This window comes from Pteropus vampyrus, unplaced genomic scaffold (assembly GCF_000151845.1).
Source record: "Pteropus vampyrus isolate Shadow unplaced genomic scaffold, Pvam_2.0 Scaffold145, whole genome shotgun sequence".
Classification (NCBI taxonomy): Eukaryota; Metazoa; Chordata; class Mammalia; order Chiroptera; family Pteropodidae; genus Pteropus; species Pteropus vampyrus.
Genome location: NW_011888926.1, coordinates 2,398,114 through 2,418,033, shown reverse-complemented (window position 1 = coordinate 2,418,033; position 19,920 = coordinate 2,398,114). Strand labels below are relative to the sequence as shown.

At 37.2% G+C, this 19,920-nt stretch overlaps 1 protein-coding gene and 1 pseudogene across 1 annotated transcript in view; one reads left to right on the top strand and one right to left on the bottom strand.

Moving 5' to 3' along the window:
* MKL1 (megakaryoblastic leukemia (translocation) 1) overlaps positions 1–19,920 on the bottom strand; it is a 170,996-nt gene that overhangs the window by 134,243 nt on the left and 16,833 nt on the right. The gene's annotated exons all lie outside the window — the stretch shown is intronic.
* LOC111745051 lies at positions 7,610–7,728 on the top strand (annotated as a pseudogene).

Sequence of the window (19,920 nt, the reverse complement as noted above, 5' to 3'; positions counted from 1 at the left end):
GTGCTGGATATTTAACACTGGAGTGTAGTAATGGTTGCACAACTCCACAAATTTACTAAAATATCAATGAATTGTACACTTCAAACAGGTGATTTTTCAGTACATTAATTATACCTCAGTAAAGCTGGGTTGTTTTAAAGTGGCGCAGGCATCCCTCAGAGATACTGCAGGCTGGATTCAGGACCACCACAATCAAGCAAGTATTGCAACAAAGCGAGTCATAATCTTTTTGCTGGTGGAGGGCCCTGCCTTCAATTTGTAAAACACACAACATCTGTGAAGTGCAATAATGCGAAGCACAATAAAACAAGGTATGCCTGCAATTATTCATTCACTGAAGCAGGATGGGAAAATTACATTATTAGGATTTCTCTGACTAAGGAAAGGACGCGGCCGAGAGGAAAAGTACAGTAATTTACTTGATGGAAAAAAAATAAAATTTTCATAGATTAAAAAACATTAACGTTTCCATCTCAGCACAATAAAGGACAGTATTGCGTCTCTGGGTAACCTCTCTGTAAACCTTGCTGAAACCGCAAAAGCTTATTATCTTAAGAGTAGAAATAGTTAAATGTAAAATGAGGAGCAGCATTTCAACTTAATTTCCTACTTTAAAAGAATGTAAGGTAATTTCTTTACGAGCATGATAACAACGGTCAATTCCATCAGCCAGTCAAAACATCCAAATGGGGGATTTTTTGGTATTTTTGGAGAAAATTAATTTGCATTGGTTCAGGGACTTTTGTAGAAGTTTCCCAGAACAGCGGCACTGTATTTTATTTACGCCATTTGTAACTACAGAGATCAAGCAAAACTGTACCTATAAACAACAACAATTCACATTTGCTTTGAGCCACGAAAATACTAACCTACTCTGACCTCCCCTTCACCAACTTCAACAAACCCTGGGTCAAGAGTCTCAACTTCCCAAAACAGCGCAGTTGTCTCTAATTTCAGACCTGCTACTCTCCTCTCTGCCTTTGGCTAAATCAGTAACAAGCCCAGTTATAAAAACAAAACCAAAAAATTCTAACTCATGTAGGTATTTTCTTTCTCCATTAAAAGAATGTTCCAGCAGACACAAAAGAAATAATGTATCAGTATATAATTCTATTTTCTCTAAATGACTATAATAAGTCAAAATAGTTCGAGATAGTGATATTTGCTATATTATCTACCTACACCCAAAAATTTGTAGCATCAATGAACTTTATATATTTCAATAAAAGAATATATTGTGAAAATTTACCATGCCTAACCCTTAGTAGGCATTCAATAAATGTTAGGTCCTTTCTATCCTTTCTGTTAATTCATGCAGTATTTCCATGAAATAGTTCCTGTTACTACCTCCAATATAAAACAGCAAAATAGAAGATAATTTCCTGACTACCACCCAGATCAGACCCTAAAAACCCAGGCCACCAGATGGTAATGAAGGGATTCACTTGCAGAAGTTAAACGTTAATCTACTCTCTCTCTCCACCTCCCTTCCTAGGCAGCTGTGTCAATTCCAAGGACCATGCTCCTTCTGCTATAGGAAGTGGCTCGATTGTTTTTCCTTGAAGCACTGTATTAACAGTTCCTGTTCTCTGTGACAGCGAAAACCAATCCCAAAAGCCTATTCTATTCTAAGTGCAGATGCAGCAAGAGTCCAAAGATTGTCATCAACCCATAGAACTCCATACACAAGTTCAAAGAATTCCTGGTTGGGGGCTGGGGAAATATTGTCATTGTTTTCTTGGCTATCAAGTTCAACTCTCCAAGTGATCTAAGTTTCCTGCACCAATAAGCAATGGAGTCTCCACGCAACTAAGATCATGGAAGACTAGAGCTCCATGTGCTCGCATTAGCCCTCACTTTCACAGGAAATGTCCTGACAGAAATAGGTTTGCAGCGCTCTGTGAAGCTACCATCTATACAGCTCTTTCTGTGGGCATCTGACCCAAGATAGATATATGAGCCAAAGCCATATCTGGTGTACTTTTGTTCAGGCTCCAGAGCTTAAGATAGGAACACAGCATGTTGTGTCAAATTCAACTCTTGTGGTTACAGATGGACAGACTCTGTCATCAGTAATAAGATTTATAGTTGTCAGTGCTGGCCTGGCTACTGCCAAGACAAGTCCTTTGTTGCTTACCATTCACAGAAGCTATTGACTTTTCAAGTGACCAGAAGAATTAGCTAGCCTGTCACTTCCTACTATCCCAAGTTGCTTTACATAATGGCTCCAACGGAAGAACCTCCACCCTCTCAGGACTGGATCCTGGTGTGTCTATGTGCGCGTGTGAAGTCCTGGTGTGGAGAGCGGACTCTAAGCTGACAAGGTCCTTGCAATCTGTGAGGTCAACCAAAGGTTGCCTCGCCTCAAGGAACCCTCCTAAGAATGGAAAAGTACGAACTGATGGGGGAACAATGCGGTGCTGCTCCAAGGCAGGGTGAGCAGAGGGAATGGCAAAAGATCATAGCAGGGTGTGGGTTGGGTGAAGATAATCTTATCTTCGCCAGCAATCTATGCTCTTGTATGAAAGCAGCTTGCAAAAAATAAAACTACACCACTGCTCCACCATCAGTGGACAGTGGATCTCCTGATCCCAGCTTTCTGTCTTCTTCCTTTTCTTCATCTCCCACTGTCCCACTCTGGTACATTCTCCAGAGCCGCACTGGACATGGCAGGATTTACCACTTGCTGGAGACACGACATGCTGGTTCTGTTCTATGACCACCAAAATTTAAAATTGGTTGTGCCATATCTTTGGTATTTAATATATTCCAACAAGATACTAGACGTAGTTCACAATATTAGATAAACCATGGGGCCATGAAGAGTATTTCCTTAAACAATAATCAAATCTGATCTATTCTAGTTCAGTAGAACTGAAAATACTAACAAATACCTTAGGCAGGAAAGAGTGAATAAACCTGGGACCTACCTTGTTTACAATTCCCTCAGACAGATGAAATTCAATTCCATGCCAACCATACCCTTCGATCACTAAAACACAAACAGAAAAATAAAAGTTCATGCAATAGAAGCAGTTCTTCCAGTTCCTAAAGGGTATTTGGTTTCCAAATAAGAAGCTATTTGGTTTCCAAATAAGAAGCTATTTCTTATTTCTTATCTTTCTATCCTCTCATGCCCACCACAGTAGTTGAGCTCTGTCACTGGCAAAAAGGCCCAGAAAGGTAGAGTTAAATAATAGGTAACACTTGCTATATGCTAGGCACTGTTCTAAATGCTTAAATGTGCTAATTAATTTAATCCTCACAATAATCCTATGAGATACTCTTATTAACTCATTTTACATTCAAATGACAACTGACCTATATCTCTGAAAATCGTTCTTGCTGGTGTTAAATAAATGTAGACAATCTCAAACACTGTAGCTGGACTGTCTCAATTTGGTATGTGTTCCGTGTTCATCCACTCATGCATTTCTTGAGTCCCCACAATACCTGGTGCTAAAGAGAATTCATTTTCTGCCCTTGAGGAGTTGAAAAACTAGTTGGGGAGATCAGACTAAACTACAAGAAATGGTTCAAGAAATGGAATGCCCTATATTATGAGGTACACTTTTTTAATGCAATCATTCAGTAAAAAAAATCACTAACCTTTGGGAAAAGGAGAGGAAAGCTTCACATAAGAGGTGCCCTAAACCTGAACCTTTAAAAATAGGTTACGCAAGCAAAACAAGGAGAAAGGCTCTTTAGGCAAGGAAACGAGAACAAAAACATGTTGTGGCAGGGACATGGGGGACTGAGGCCCTTTACAGTCTCATCCCATCCACTTTGACTAGCCTTTGTCCTGGCCACCGGTCTCCCTCCCTGTCCCGATTAGCCATACCAAACTCCTTACTTCTAGGACAATCTTTGATAGTCCCAGCGTTACTCTTACTGCCTGGAATGTTCTTCCCCCTTTTCCCTGGTGGGTAACATTAATCCTTGTATGCTGTAAGCACTCAATAAAGTACAGTCACTGTTTTAAGTAATTCTCATTATTATTTAAGATCCAACTGAAACATCTTCCTAAAGCCTTTTCCAATTCCCCAGAGTTAATCTACTCAGTGCTTCTCCACCACATTCACATGGCATTTGTCCATTTCTCCATTAGAGTGGTAAAATATTTTATTGTCCTCAGGTTTCCTTTTTCTTTCTCTACTTGTCTGAACAGGAAAAATCTTTTATACAACTTGATATCCCCCAAAACCTAGCACAGCACCTGGCACATAACAGCTGACTCAAATTTACAAAATAACGATAGGATTCTTCTAAAAAGTCGGCTCCTTTAGTACATTTAAACAATTCGGTTTATCAAAATCTAATGCAATTTTACATTTTCATGAATATGTCTGCTATATAATTACAACAACAATTAATGTCCCCAAAAAATCAAAGTAGATTCACTAAAAACTACCAGCTGACTAGGTTTTGCTTGACACCAAGGTTCTCACCCATTGTAATTGAGGCAGGAGAAATTTACTGAATTGATAATTTAGGTATTATATTGGTGACCTTTCTCACTGAAATGATACCACAGCTCTGTATGCAATATGTATGTTTAAGTAGGTATTTATCTTGGCTTTTAGTCATGGATCGTTAAGGTTACAAATTTAGAAATCCAATCATAAATCCAAGGTTTATTTATAGAAACTTTCCATACGGTAGGAGTTTAAGAAGTAAAACAGCAGCCTTTTTCCTTGCTGAAAGCAGAAGGTAGCAGAGCGCCAAAGGAGCAAACCCTCTTCTGACTCTGCTCTTGGCACTGCTTAAAGGAGAGACAAGCAAGAGCCTCCCTGAAAATGTCACCCAGGGCAACGGGCATTTCAATGTCTGTGCTTTTCGAGGCTTAAGTATTAATTTTATACATGCCCATGTTCATTTAAAGCACAATTTGTGGCATGGAACTTAAAAAATGTTCTAACGTGCTATATTAATCGAGTCAGCCAGGTTCGAACATGCTTAAAATACTCTAGATCATTATGCAAAGGTATGAGCTCAATCCTTTATTCTCAGGAAAAGGAACTTAGTCACGGTAGAATGACTTAAGCAAGAGTATTTCAATGCAAGCCATAACGAAAAAAGCCAAATCCTAAATAATGAGTTACTTTTTTAAAATATCTGAACAGCAATAAGATACAAGCTAATGATAGATTTCTTACAATTATTAATCTCAAAATGAGATCCTGGATTTTTAGTTAAAGTTGTCAGAGAATGTATTTTGAAACTGATTTTCGCATGAGACCATCTTATAAAAAGGTTGTTTTAGTCATCCGCTGACTAAACCCATTTAGAATCCAAGTCTAGCTTACTTTATATTGAAATGAATTATATTTTTATGTGAATAATCTTATAAGCAAAGTTCTTTTAATCTTTTATTTTGCTGGCTTTTAGAGAAATGCCAATAAAACCTGGAATGACTAAATTTTTATAAACCTTGGAAGCTCACACAACCAATCCCTTCATTTTCAGTTGGGAAACATTGCAGAAAGAGTTCGATGGTGATAACAGAAACACTGGACCAAAATCTGATTACTAATCCATTGTGCTTATTCTAGTATATACTACTAAACACACTGCTTTTTATTGAGACAGAAAATGTTTTAAAAATTACAGAAGTTTGAATACCTACATTCATTCTCTAACTAAAAAGAATTTTACAATTAGATACATTTGCCCTGAAGATTTAGAAATGCTGTCTCTTAAAAACTTGAGCAGTAGAAAATTATACCAGTTATTTTCAATGCTTTTGAAAATATAGAATCTTTGCTGGAAGTTTAGCTTTAAAAAGTTTTTCTTACATTCCCAAAAGGATGGGAATAATTTTAACAATCTAAGATGACATTATCCTTATCCTCTAAAAAAATTAACTTCACACACACACACACACACACAGCAATTTCATTTAATTCAGGGTCTCCTTTCGAATTAGCATTTCTGAAAGAATGCTATTGTCTCATTTTAAGCTGGGGAAGAGATGGAAAGGATAAAAGTAACAAAAAATGGAATTAAAGGAGAAAAAGGAAATCAATATAAAGGTTTGACTCTGATGATAAAAAAGGAGAAAAAACAATTCCCAATTGAATGAATGAACTGTGGTTTTTAAGCAATCAGCCTCAACAGGGTATGGTTACATACCTCCTCAAACTGAACACCTACTAGAAAAATCTTAATCTCATTTTGCCTGATTCCTTTATTTGCTCTTTCTTTCATTTCCAAAAAGATAGCATTAAGTGGACTGGGTCCCCTGGAGAAAGGAGAGGAGTCAGGAATGTCAGTCCATGTAGCCCCCTCAAAGTGGTGGCTCTGGCTGGAGCTATTAGAGAGTCTCAAAAGGAAAGTCAAAGACCACCGTGTTCCCAAACCTGTCTATAACCTCCTCTAAGAGAGACTAGAAACCTGCAAGGAGCAATACTCTGCTGCCTTCCACACTCAACAAAAGCCTTTCCTTTCCGATTATCGATTTAACTTGCACAGAAATTTTAAAGAATACTACACATAACATTTGATTAAGATGACAAGGGGAAAAAGAAAACAATACCATAAATACTAGAGGAAAGGAGGGAATAAGGTACACACGCGTAGCCCTGCTGGTCAACTCGGCTGCAGCATTCAACCTAATTCAACCTAACATGCTTGGTTAAGCATTAGAACATAAAAAATCTAGTATCTCAAACCTTCCTTCCACTCATGAGCTTCAAACGCTATCAAAGTTCCCAGTATTGCCCTCCTTGGCCAGTACTCCATAACAGCCATGGAAGCATCTCCCATTTCACTGTGTATTAAAACTCAGATGTCATAGCTCCAGACAAGCAGATATAGCTATCACTTTTTCAAACTGCAAAGCAAAGTCCACTTTATAGTTTTCAAGTAATTGAACATCTATTCTCTTATGTAATTCTCCTAACACTGGAAAGTTGTTATTTTCAGAGATGAGTGGAAAGCAAACCACAGCAAAGCCTCTAGTTAAGTAGAACAGCAGCAGAAGCAGCTCATTTGTCAATCAGTGTTCTAAATAAGAGAGGCGGCTCTTTAGACCTCAAACCTGACTTGAATTACCACTGAAGCAAGTCTTAAATGTGTACATTCCCATTTTCTTAAACAGAATAAAATGAACATTTTCAATTATTCCTTGCTTTTTCTTATAATAAACTACTTCAAATTTTCAAAATAGGTAATACATAACCATGATTTTTAAAAAATCAAACAGTAAAAAGGTGTATAGTGCAGTAAACTCTCTGATATTACTAATGGGAATTTCTTTTCAAATATATCTCCTCAGGCAAGGGAAACAAAAGAAAAAATAAACAAATGAGACTACATCAAACTAAAAAGTTTTTGTACAGCAAAGGAAATCATCAACAAAACAAAAAGACAACCGAGTGTTTGGGAGAAGATATTCGCTAATGATACATCTGATAAGGGGTTAATATCCAAAATATATAAAGAACTTACACAACTCAACAACAAAAAAACAAACAATCCAATTAAAAAATGGGCATAAGACCTGAACAGATACTTCTCCAAAGAGGAAATACAGATGGCTAGCTAATAGACATGAAAAGATGCTCAAGGTCCCTAACCATCAGAGAAATGCAAATTAAAACCACAATGAGTTTACAGCCATGCCACCCTGAACAAGCCCAATCCCGTCTGATCTCAGAAGCTAAGCAGGGTCGGATCTGGTTAGTACTTGGATGGGAGACCACTTAGGAAGACCAGGTGCTGTAGGTGTAAAAAATAAAAAATAAAAAATAAAAAAATTAGGGATTGTAAACTGACAAGGTCCTTGCAATCTGTGAGGTCAACCAAGGATTGCCTCACCTTAAAAAAAAAAAAAGAAAAATGAGATATCACCTCACACCTGTCAGAATGGCTATCATCAATAAATCAAATAAGTGTTGGCCAGGATGCAGAGAAAAGGGAACCCTCATACATTGTTGGTGGGATTGCAAAATGATATAGCCACTATGGAAAACAGTATGGAGGTTTCTCAAAAAATTAAAAATGGATATACCTTTTGACCCAGCAATTGCACTTCTGGGTATTTATCCAAAGAAAATCAAAACAATAATTTGTAAAGATCTATGCACTCCAATATTCATGGCAGCACAATTTACAATAGCCAAGTTATGGAAGCAACCTAAATGCCCATCAACAGATGACTGGATAAAGAACTTACGGTTCATATATGTAATGGAATATTACTCAGCCATTAAAAAAAATGAAATCCTACCATTTGCAACCACATGGACGGCCTAGAGGTTATTATGCAGAGTGAAATAAGTCAGACAGAGAAAGATAAATACCATATGATTTCATTTATATGCAGAACCTAAGGAACAAAAAGAACAAACTAATCAAAAACACTCATGAATATAGTGGACAATTTGGTGATGGACAGAGGGGAGTGGGGTTGGGGGACTGGGAGAATAGGGTGAAAGATTAAAGAAGTACAAATTAGTAGTTGGCAGTTGGTCACGGGGATGGGGGGCACAGCAGAGGGATGCAGTTAGCATTAATGATGGCTAGGTGAAGGGCCAGGGGAGGGAGGGAACAATTGGGGGAATCATCTTATGAACTATATAGATGTCTAACCAATGTACTATATACCTGAAACTAATTTAAATAACTTTTTTTAAAAGGTGTATAGTGAAAAGTAGGTCTCTATCATATGATTTCAAGTTTCTTGTAATTTAATGTTTTCTTAATGGATGAATCACTCTCCTATACTTACAAATGTGGCTGCAGAAGAAGGTGGTGAATGATGTAGCTCTTTATTGCACTACGAGAGAGCACATCATCACCATCACAGAAATCTGAGCAATTGCACAGGAGACCTGCCTTCAATATGGGAAGGCACATTTGTGCCCTCCCTATATAAACTCTCACAGGCATACACAGCTACACCCAAAAGAGAGTTCTTTGGTGTGTGAGGAGGGAGGAGGAGTAAAATATATATTATATAAAATTCGCCACTGTATAAAACAAAGAAATGAGGACTTTTTAGACTTTACAAAATGGATTCCATGGGAGCCATGACAGTAATGTCAATTGGCACATAATGGGAACACCCTTAGGGTGTTAAGTGGAAGCTCAGAAAAATTGGCCATGACTGCCTTGAATAAGCCCCCAGCTTCAAGAGCCAATAAGCATAAGGATCCCACCTTGTAAGGTCCATATAAGCTGAACACCTGAGACCAACAATGCTCAAGCCTGACGCCAGAGCATCACAGACGTGTGCACTAAGAGCCGAAAACTCGGACCTCCTGCCCATCATAGCCACTGGCTTGGGACCCACATGCAGCTGTCCGTGCTGCCTGTCAACAGAGCTCACTGCAGAGACACTAAGACGAGCTAGCATCCATCCCTTCACTCTGCCGCATGGCACTCTGTACTTCCCCTCTCTGTGGGTTGCCTGTCGACCTGCATAAGTACCTACCTGACTGGTTTATGAGATGGGTCCACTCAATAAACCTGGCACTGTGAAAGGACACAAACGTGTTCAAGGGTGTTTGGTAGCCGCTTTCCTTGTTTGCAACAACCATTTTAAGCATTTTTAAGTATACCATTCCATGGCACTAAGTGTATTCACAACCTATGGAACCACCACTATCCACTTCCAAAACTTTTTCATCATCCCAAATAGAAACTCTGTACCTATTAGACAGCAATCCCCCATTTCCTCTCCCCACCCCAGCTCCCAGTAACATCTATTCTACTTTCTATGAATTTGCCTATTCTAATACTTTAAGTGGAATCACACGATATTTATCCTTTATTTCTAACTTCTTTCACTTAGCAGAATGTTTTCAAAGTTCATTCATGCTGAGGCATGTATCAAAATTCTTTTCCGTTTTAAGGCTGAATATTTTATTGTATGTGTATACCACATTTTATTTACATGCTACCGAAGCGGGCACATATACCACATTTTGTTTATCCATTTAGCAGTGGTGGGACACTTGGGTAGTTTCCACCTTTTGGCTATTGTGAATAATGCTACTGTGAACACTGGTGCACAAGTATCTATGTAAGTCTCTTCTTCCAATTCTTGTGAGTATATTCTTAGAAGTGGAATTGCTGGATCCTATGGCAATTCCGTGTTTAACTTTTTTGAGGAACTACAAAGCTGTTTTCCACAGTGACTGCACTATTTTATACCAGTGATATACAAGGGTTCCAGTTTCTCCTCCTCAAGTTTTTTTGATAATGGCCATCCTAATAAGTGTGAAGTGGTATCTCATGTGGTTTTCATTTGCATTCAAAAGAGAGGGTTCTTATGTCTGTGGCTTCAAAGCATTTTGTATTTGGAGGTGTTCCCGTGGCACTGGTCCACCTCCACCTCTTCATCACGGTTCTCAAGAATCTACCATTCGTTCAGTGCACTAGTCATTTCAAATCTTGTCTGCTATGACTACTACTGTACTTCACTCTGCCTCTTCTGCTTTTCTAACATTTCCTTTCACCTATGCTTTCTGGCTTTCTCCTCAAATAACATTAATCTATTTATAACCAGCCACTGCTAGTTTAATCAACATCTTCAACTTCCAGAAGAACCAACTACTACTCATAGCATTTTTGGCGCTTTAAGTCGTCTCGGGAATTGTCAATAATGCTCAAAAGTTCTTTCTTGACAATCTAAGGCACTTTTCTTTTTCTTGGTTTTGGGTTTAGCACTCTTTTGGATGCTTGAAAATAACAGAAAGCTGGTCTTTGGATAACCAAAGTTTACCATCGGCATTTTTTTTTTTTAATTTTAATTTTTCAATCAAGAGTTGACATTCAAAATTTTTTATATTAGTTTCAGTTGTAGAGCACAGTGGTTAGACATTTATATCATTTACAAAGTGAACCCCAATTAGTCTAGTACCCATCTGGCACTATATAGTTATTACGATATTGACTCTATTCCCTATGCTGTACTTCACATCCCTGTGACTATGTTGTAACTACCAATTTGTACTTCTTAATCCCTTCACCTTTTTCACTCAGCCCCACAACCTCTGCTCCCATCTGGCAATCACTAGTTTGTTCTTTATATTGAGTCTCTTTTCATTTTGTTTGCTCATTTATTTTGTTTGTTAGAGTCCACATATAAGTGAGATCATATGCTACACCATCGGAATTTTTGTGTCTAAGCCTACCTGCATTTAGGCAGAGCTTACAGATAAATATATACATTAAAGTTCTCACGTCTCAAGAACACAACAAAGATGATAAAATTAAAAATACTTTTATTAGTAACCCACGATAAATTGTTATTCAGCTGCCAACAGTGCCTAGAACATGGTAGGCACTTAATAAACATTTGTTGAATGAATGGTTTAAGGAGATAATATGGCAGCAGAGAAAAGGTGTTTGCTTTGGAGTCAGATCTGGATTTACATCTCAGCTCCTACCTTTATTAACCATATGATCATGAGCTAAGTTACTTAGCTTCTCTGAGCCTCAGTTTCCTCACCCAAAAAATAGTTGGATAATACCACCTATCTTGCAGAATGACCATGAAAAGATGTTACTGGTGATATACTCAAATATACAAATTGCTTTGTTGGTACTGACTCTAAGTACCTCAAAAGCAAGGATTTAAGCAAAAGAAACAGTTCAGTAGCTCACAATTCAACAATTATTTAGTGAAGGCCTAGTATGTGCCAGGCCTATAGGTGCATGAGATAAATCAGTGATCAAGAGACAGATCCCTGCCCTCATACAGTTTAAATTCTAATGGCGAGGGGTAAATAATAATATAGTAAATAAACTATACAGATCTTAAAGTATAATGTTTTAGAAAAGGTAGGTCAGAATAAAGGGTCAGTATTGGTAGGTCAGTATTGGGGGAGGAAGAGTTATAATTTTTTAGTAAGATGATTAGGGTAGCCTCACTGAGAAAGTGACACTGGATTAAAGATTTGACAGTCATGAGAAAGTTAGCCAGGCAGATATCTACAAGAAGAGCATTCCAGACAAAAGGAAAAGCCAAAGCAGAAGCAGGACTATCATGTTCAAGGAACAGCAAGAAAGCTAGTGTGGCAGCAGCAGAGTGAGCAAGGGGAATATGTAGGTGAGGTCACACAGGCTAAGAGAAGACCAGATAATATAAGGCCTCACAGGTTTTACTCGGAGTGGAATGGGGAGTGACTGTTTTTAAACAGAGGAGTGACATGATCTGACTTAGGTATAAAAAAAGATTCAGGCTGCTGTGCTGAGAATAAAGGAAAGAATGGGAGATCAGTTAGGAGGTACAATAATCCAGGCATGAGAGGACAGAGGCCAGTGGTAGCAGCAGAGATGGTGAAAGTAGCTGATTTTGGATGTATTTTAAAGGTAGATCCTGTAAGTTTTCCTGGCAGACTGGATATGGGGTATGAGAGAAAGAGTAAGAGTCCAAAGATTTGACCAGAGCAACTAAAAGAGCAGAGCTGCTGTCAAATAAGTCCTGGAACTGGGCAGGGGCAGTTTAAAGGAGAAAATGAATAGTTTACTTTTAGTTTTGTATATGTTGTTTGAGACAGTTAGCTTTCCAACTTTTCCAACAGGTAAATAGGGTCACATATTCCAGCAAACTGCTGCTATCTCAGCAATTACAATGGAGTATATGCTTTCAATAGTGAGTCAGGCCTTGGGAGTGATTTAGCGCATGGAAATTCACCAGCTGGCATCTACAATTAGATTCAAGGAGACAAACGGAATTTTTGTATTGGGTTTTTCCAAGAGTTAACTGTTCTTAAATTGACTATACCTTTCTAAAGTATTTACAGATGAAATAATATAATGTCTGGGATTTGTTTTAAAGTACTGAGGAGGAAGAGGTTAGCAAGGTTAAACAAGATTGGTTATGTGTTGATAATTATTGAAGTTGGGCGACAGGTCCATGTGGTGGTTCATTTTACGATTCTCTTTATGTGTGTTTGAAACAGTCCATAATAAAGACTTAAGTTGTTTTGTTTTGTTTTGAACTTATGTCATGATCTGGTGAACTTGACAAATAAAGAACAAAGTGATACTTGGGACCAATGAGCTCCATACATAATCTATTGTGATATATCTTGATTCTAACACTTACTTCTCATTGAACAAATATTTTTGAGCACAATTACCATATTCCAGGCACCAAACCGAATACTGAGGATACAACGATAAACTAAATTCTCTCTCCTTCAGAAGTGAGTAGGGAATCTGTTTTATAAAAAAGGCAAACACATGATGTCATAGACCACACAAGAGCGACACCTAATCCAACTCTCGCCAATCAGGAAAAGCTTCCCAGGCACTATCTACATTAATTCTGAAAAATTCAATCCAAAGAAACAAATCATTTCTTTTTTGCCCACACTGACCTTTATCAGGTTATAGACTTGTCAGATCAGCAAGTAAATGCCTATCCCTTTATGATCTAAAATATCCATTTCCCTATAAAGCTGAAATTATCAAACTGTCATTTATTAGACAAATATTTATTAAATACCTACCATGTGCCAGTATGTGCTAGACAAAAAGGATAAAACATGGTCTCTGACTTTGTGGAGTTTATAATCTTGGAGCATAAGAAGATAAAAACAAGTAAGCAAGCCATCAGGCAGAAAACTAATTACAAACTTCTCCAAGATATCAAGGAAACATAGAAGGAACTTTATAGGCAGAAATTATCTACTTTTTAGACATGGTGGTTAAGGGGAGGTGAACAATGAAGTAAGACCAAGGGATGATAATGTAACTGACTGAAGGAGGAGGAAAGGGATTCCACACCAGGTGAGATCAGCATAGATAAAGCATGCTTACAATTTAGGTCACAGAAAGAAATCTGGATTTTAAGAGCAATGGGAAACGACTGGAAACGAGGGTTTTAAGCAGAGAAGTGACATGATTCAGTTTGTTTTTAGGAACATTCCCGCTACTCTGGAGAGAATGGACTGAAAGAGAATAATGATTTTTACCAAGACGAATTTTAGATGAATAAAATCAAACACTAAAATTGATTTTGGCCAGTGAAAATCATATTTGCATTTCATAACCAATCTAAAATCCTTTAAATTGCCATACTGAGTCCAGGCTTCACCTACAGTTTTTGTTTTGTTTTTTATGCTTACAATCAATGGGTCATGACCTCTGAGGAGCTCTCTGGGAAGCTGAAACAAGCCCACATGCCTGGGGGTTAGCATTCTTCTCATTCTCCAATTGCCCAAGTCAGATTAATTTTCATTTACTCATCTCCTATTCCACAATCAGCTTTTTGGCTGAAAGGAAGGGAGTAGAGGACTTCCTCAGGTGTTTTAGGAGACAATAAACTTAACTGAACATCTGATAAGGAATGTGATTGCATAACCTTTCTTCTCATGGCCAAGTATGTTCCAGGTGAAAACTCCACTATGAAAGCAACTTAAATTTTCCCGTCCAAATTATCTCAAAAAGCTGCCTAATGCACACCCATTTAATTCTGCTTTAAAAAAAAAAGTTTCCTCATTCCAAAGTAGGAACAAGAATAAATTCCTAATGACATTTGTAATTGATAAGGAAAGAAAAATAAATTCCACTGTCAATCCCTGGGGCAGGTGGCTAAGAAATGCTAATAAGAGCACAAAGTTATATTCAAAGAGCATTTACTCACTTATTTGAAAAGTGGAATAAAAGGAGGAACGAGAAACAGTACCAACATCCGTGGAATATCCATGAGCTTTATCTACATTATTTCACTTAATTTGAAAACATTTCTACAAGATAAGTATATCCCCATTTTACTGATGAGGACACAGGACAAAGAGAAATTGACACTAGCTCAAAGTCATACAACTATTAAGTAGCATTCATGGCCCATACTCTTTCTATTAAACAAATGTTAAATATAAGATCTAAATTACAGAAATTCTTCCACATGACCAATGTACTAACAGATAGATAAACTGATATACTGTATGTGTGTGTGCACATGTGTATTTCATTTGAAGGTATCATCATGAACTGTAATATTTTTCAGTAGGAAAGTGCTGACCACAAGAAAGCACCTCTGAAGAGATAGAGTTCAGGAGCAAAAGCTCTCAGAGTTAAGTTATTTGCTTTTAATGAAGCCAAAGGAGCTTCTCCTTGAAGGCAGTATATACTTTCTTGGGGCTAGCAGCTGTGACTCCCTAACAAAAGCTATGAAACTCATGTACAAGGACCATTCTCAAGTCCAGAAATGTCTCTAAGTGATTTTAGGGTGGTGACACTGAGCAGCACGTACATGCAAAAACAACTATACTGTCAACAATAAAACCAAATAGATAGCATAACATGAAAGCAGCTAATGATGGCCAGCATAAAGCTGATAATAAAAAAAGTTTATTCCACTCCCTGCTCCGAGTTACTTGTACAAAAAAAACCAAACAACTGTGCTGGAGGGAGCCATATCATCCTACTTAGTTGGAAAAATTGATGAAATGCTCTTTCACTCAAACTTTGCATATCTGGTCCCACAATTGCTAACGACAGGGACACAACCAGCCACATCTCAGAAGTCAGAAGTCTTCTCTTAAGGATTGTTTTATTTCCTCCCTCAATCAGCAGCATAGCAAGTAGACATAAATGTATTTTTAAAGCAAGTCTCCCCAATAGCTGAATACAACACCACTCAGCAAACCACCAAACTATCACTGCTATCTACATTGCAACCTGCAATCTCCATTTCTATGATCACTGAGTGGTCACACACAACTTGGCAGATTAAATCATTACCTAACACCTCACGCTAGGGTAAATTATTCTTCAACTATTGCAATGGTGTAACTTTTGAAATGGAATTATCTTTTCTTTAAAATATTATTTTAAATCGAGTCTATTATTTAGATGCTTCTGAGATTCAGACTCTGGAATTAAGTCTCCTACTGTAATTAAAGTTGAGATGGTATGAACTGGTAATGATTGCTGGGGTGAATATAGTAACAACTACAAAGACCAATTGAAAATCATAGGAGGGCCCTCAGGAGTCATCTAACTTAATGCTCTTACTTTACCGAGGAAAAAACTCAGACCAAAGAGATTAGACAACTTGTTCAATATTACATAGCTTATTAGTGACAGAATGAGGTTTTTTAAGCCCCAAGCCTACTGATGATGCCCATTGGCCAACTGACCTCTAATAACAATAGCTGCCACTTACCAGTTAATTACAATGTGCCAGGTGCTGTACTAGGATTTTATATATTTGTGATCTCATTTAATCTCACTTGATCCTATGAGGGAGGCATTATCAAACACATTTTATAAATGAGGAAACCAAGATTCAAACCCAAGTCTGTCTAATGCCAAAGTCCTTGGTTTCAACCTCTACACTATGCCTCTCTACTTTCTATTCATTCATCCATCAAACACCTTTGTTAAGCAAGTCAGATACTGTCTCAGCCCTAGGTTATATTAATGATGGAGATGGACACGGTCCCTGCTTTTATGGAGTTTATGGTAAACAAGCAAAATATAAGCACTTCGGGTATGACAGGTAAGTGTTATGGGGGGGGGAATATAGTTATGTAATTACAGACAAAACATTATGCTACTAATCTTATACAAAAACACTAAAAATGTAAAACACTACCACCTCACCTGCATTAGGATGGCTACCATCAAGAAAAAAATGACGGAAAATAAGCATTGGTAATAATGTGGAGAAACTGAAATTCTTACGCATTGTTGGTAGGAATGTAAAATGAAAGTACATACTATACTATAATTTTAGATAGTGAAAACAACTAAACATTCTGAACCCATCAAAGATAACAGGTATTTGAAAAAGTATATTCTGAAAGGCAGATAAATTAGTGTCTTCTTTCTTTAGTATGATATTAATTCTAGCATGGGCATAAGTACAAACAGTTGTAATCAGAGAAACTTGTCAATGAGGATAATAGATCTTTCCAAATGAAAATAAACTATCAAGATTACACGCACATGCAATTCCAATGCCCACTTCTTTTTTCCTAGTTCATATAATCCTGTTAAATTTCTCAGTCAGTTCCTCTGATATCTCAGCACAGAGACGAACTCGGACTATTGTACAGGTAAAGGCACCTCATTAAGCTCCTTTACTGGACTCAGATTGCTGCTGTGGGAACTGCCTCCTCTTAAATTTCTGAGCTATTATCAGATAGAAGCAGTTCTTAATCTCCCTGGCTTCTTTTCAGGGGCAAGTGCCAAAAAAAGGTGGAGAAAGGACCCAGGTCCACAGTTATCTAAAGTATTGCACTTTCATCTATTATGGACTCTAAACCATGTTATTCACCTTCAGTCTAGAATGTACCATCGATCTTCTTTATTTACTATACCCACTTGGTACAGGTCTTAGATACATGAAGAGAAAATAATATCAATTAAGTGCATCTACTACCCCCCAATGAACTATGACATTAAGAGGAAGAAAGGTCTTCGTGGAAAAAAAAAAAAGTAAGGAAGAAAAATGGCACTATAGGGAAAGGAGAGTCTGAAAACAAGTTTGAGGTGGTATTAATCAAGGAGAGCTGTTCTGTAAAGGAGGCTCCAGGCTAACTTTAAAATGGACAAGGACAGAGTTTACAAAATGGGAGGAGGAAAGCCATTCGGAGAATTCAGGGCAACCTGATCAAAGTCAGGAAAGTAACAATGATCAGTACAAAATGATAACTAGTGCTTTTTAAAGTTCTGGTTGATAAAACATGTAATAATTCTGCTTGGTGACCTGTTAAAGTATCCATAAACCATAACCCTGTCTGATGAAGACAGCATACAGCTACAGACTGACTACAAGACCAAGAAGCAATTTGCGTCCAGCAACCGAATTGTCACTCCACTCCTTCCTCATACTCTTTAACTGGAAAAAGAGAACTTTCTATACACTGGAATGATATTCTGAAATGCTTGCTTCCTCTCATCTGAGAAGTTATTATGTAGCGTCTATTATTAAGTCTTTGCTACTTTTCCAGATAGCAGAGTGCAAATAAATACAAGACAAAGAAATGGGAGCTGAAATAGATTCTAAGCAAGAAGAGCTTACCCAGCCTTTACTTTTGTAAGTCAAATGTAAATTTCATATATATAATCAACTGCCATTGGTGTAATTCCTCACAGTTAGCAAGTACTTTATTTAGACAGAGTTTTACACATGGTAGATGCTCAGTAACTACTTGAAAGAGTGAATGAATGACCCGATTTGTACTCAAGGTACCACTGCCAGGAGGAGCCAAACAAATTAACTCCGTAAAATGACTGGAGTTAGAAAACTGCAGGAAGACAAAGCATGGAATATTTTTTTTGCGATGGAGCTGCAAGAAGGCACATTATCATCTACTTATTCAACAAGAATTTGAAGACCTATTATGCGCTGGGCACTCCTGTAGTATGCACGTGTGAGGGGATATAGATCAACTGTCAGAAACTAACCACAACCAAAGTTGGCATGCAAACACCTTTAGTCCACAGTGTTAACCATACAGTATTTTAAATCAACTCTAAGGTATCATTTGCTTATCATAAAATGTACACTTTCAATGAGTTCAATGAGTTCTGACAAACGTACATTCTTGTATAGTCAATACTCCCAATCAAGAAAAAACCGTTCCTATCACCTTTCATGTCCTTTTAGAGTCAATCTCCACACCTCCCGAACTCTATTTACTATAGTTTTACATATTCTAGAACTTCAATATAAATGAAATCATAGAGTAAGTTCTCTTTTCTGTCTTACTCTTTCACCCAAGATGTTTCTGAGATTCATTCACGTTGCTGCATATATCAATAATTCAGTTTATCCACCTATTGACAGTATTTAGGTTGGTTCCAATATTTTGGCTACTATGAATAAAGCTGCTATGAACATTCATGTGGTCTTTTTGTGAACATGTTTTCATTTCTCTTAGTAACAAACACCAAGGAGTAAGACTGCTGGGTTGCATAAGTATGTGTTTATAAGAAACTGACCAAATGTTTTCTAAGGTGGTTGTACCACTCCACACTCCCACCAGCTACATACATAAATTCCAATTGTTTCACATCCTCGCCAACACTTGGAATTTTCCATTTTTAAAAAAAGTTTAGCTATTCTAGGAACTTTACTTTTCCTAGAACCCAGATATTGATGAGTGTATCCAGAATGGAGTTCTTTGTAAAAATGGTCGACGTGTGAACACAGATGTAAGTTTCCAGTGCATTTGCAATGCTGGCTTTGAATTAACTACAGATGGAAAAAACTGTGTTGGTATGGAAATCTCCTGCTTGCAAAAGATTTTTAAAGGATATACATTTTTATTTAGAACCATATATACTGTTTCCATGAAAACTCACAAACACATACGTGAGAGTTCTTCAGGTGATTTGGGGAAAATATAAATATACTTAATGTAAGACTATTAAAGTGAAAAGATATTTTTGAAAATATAACAAATACTGTACTGCTTCTGAAAAAAAATAAAAATAAATTCTAGTTATTCTATTGGGTATGAAGTGGTATCTCACTGTGGTTTCAATTTATATTTCCCTGATGATTGATGATGTTGGGTATCTTTTCATATTTTTGGACATTCAAATATACTTTCTTCTGTGACGTGTCTATTCAAATCTTTTGCTCATTTTTAACTGGACCATCTGTCATATTATTGAGTTTTAATGTCTTTTTTAACATATTCTGGATATAAATCCATGTGTGTGTGTGGTGTGTGTATATATATTTCTTCCCAGTCTGTAGCTTACCTTTTCATTTTCTTAGTGTCTTCTGAAGAACAGACAATTTTACTTTTGATAAGGTCCAAATTTATCAATTTTTTTCTGCTCTGGTTAGTACTTTTTGTGTCCTAAAAAATCTTTGCCTACCCCAAGGTTGCAAAGATTTTTTTCTTGCAATTTCTTCTGTAAGTTTTATGCTTTTAGTTTATATGTTTAGGTCTATGAGCCACTTCGAAATAATTTTTATGTAGTGTGTGAGATATG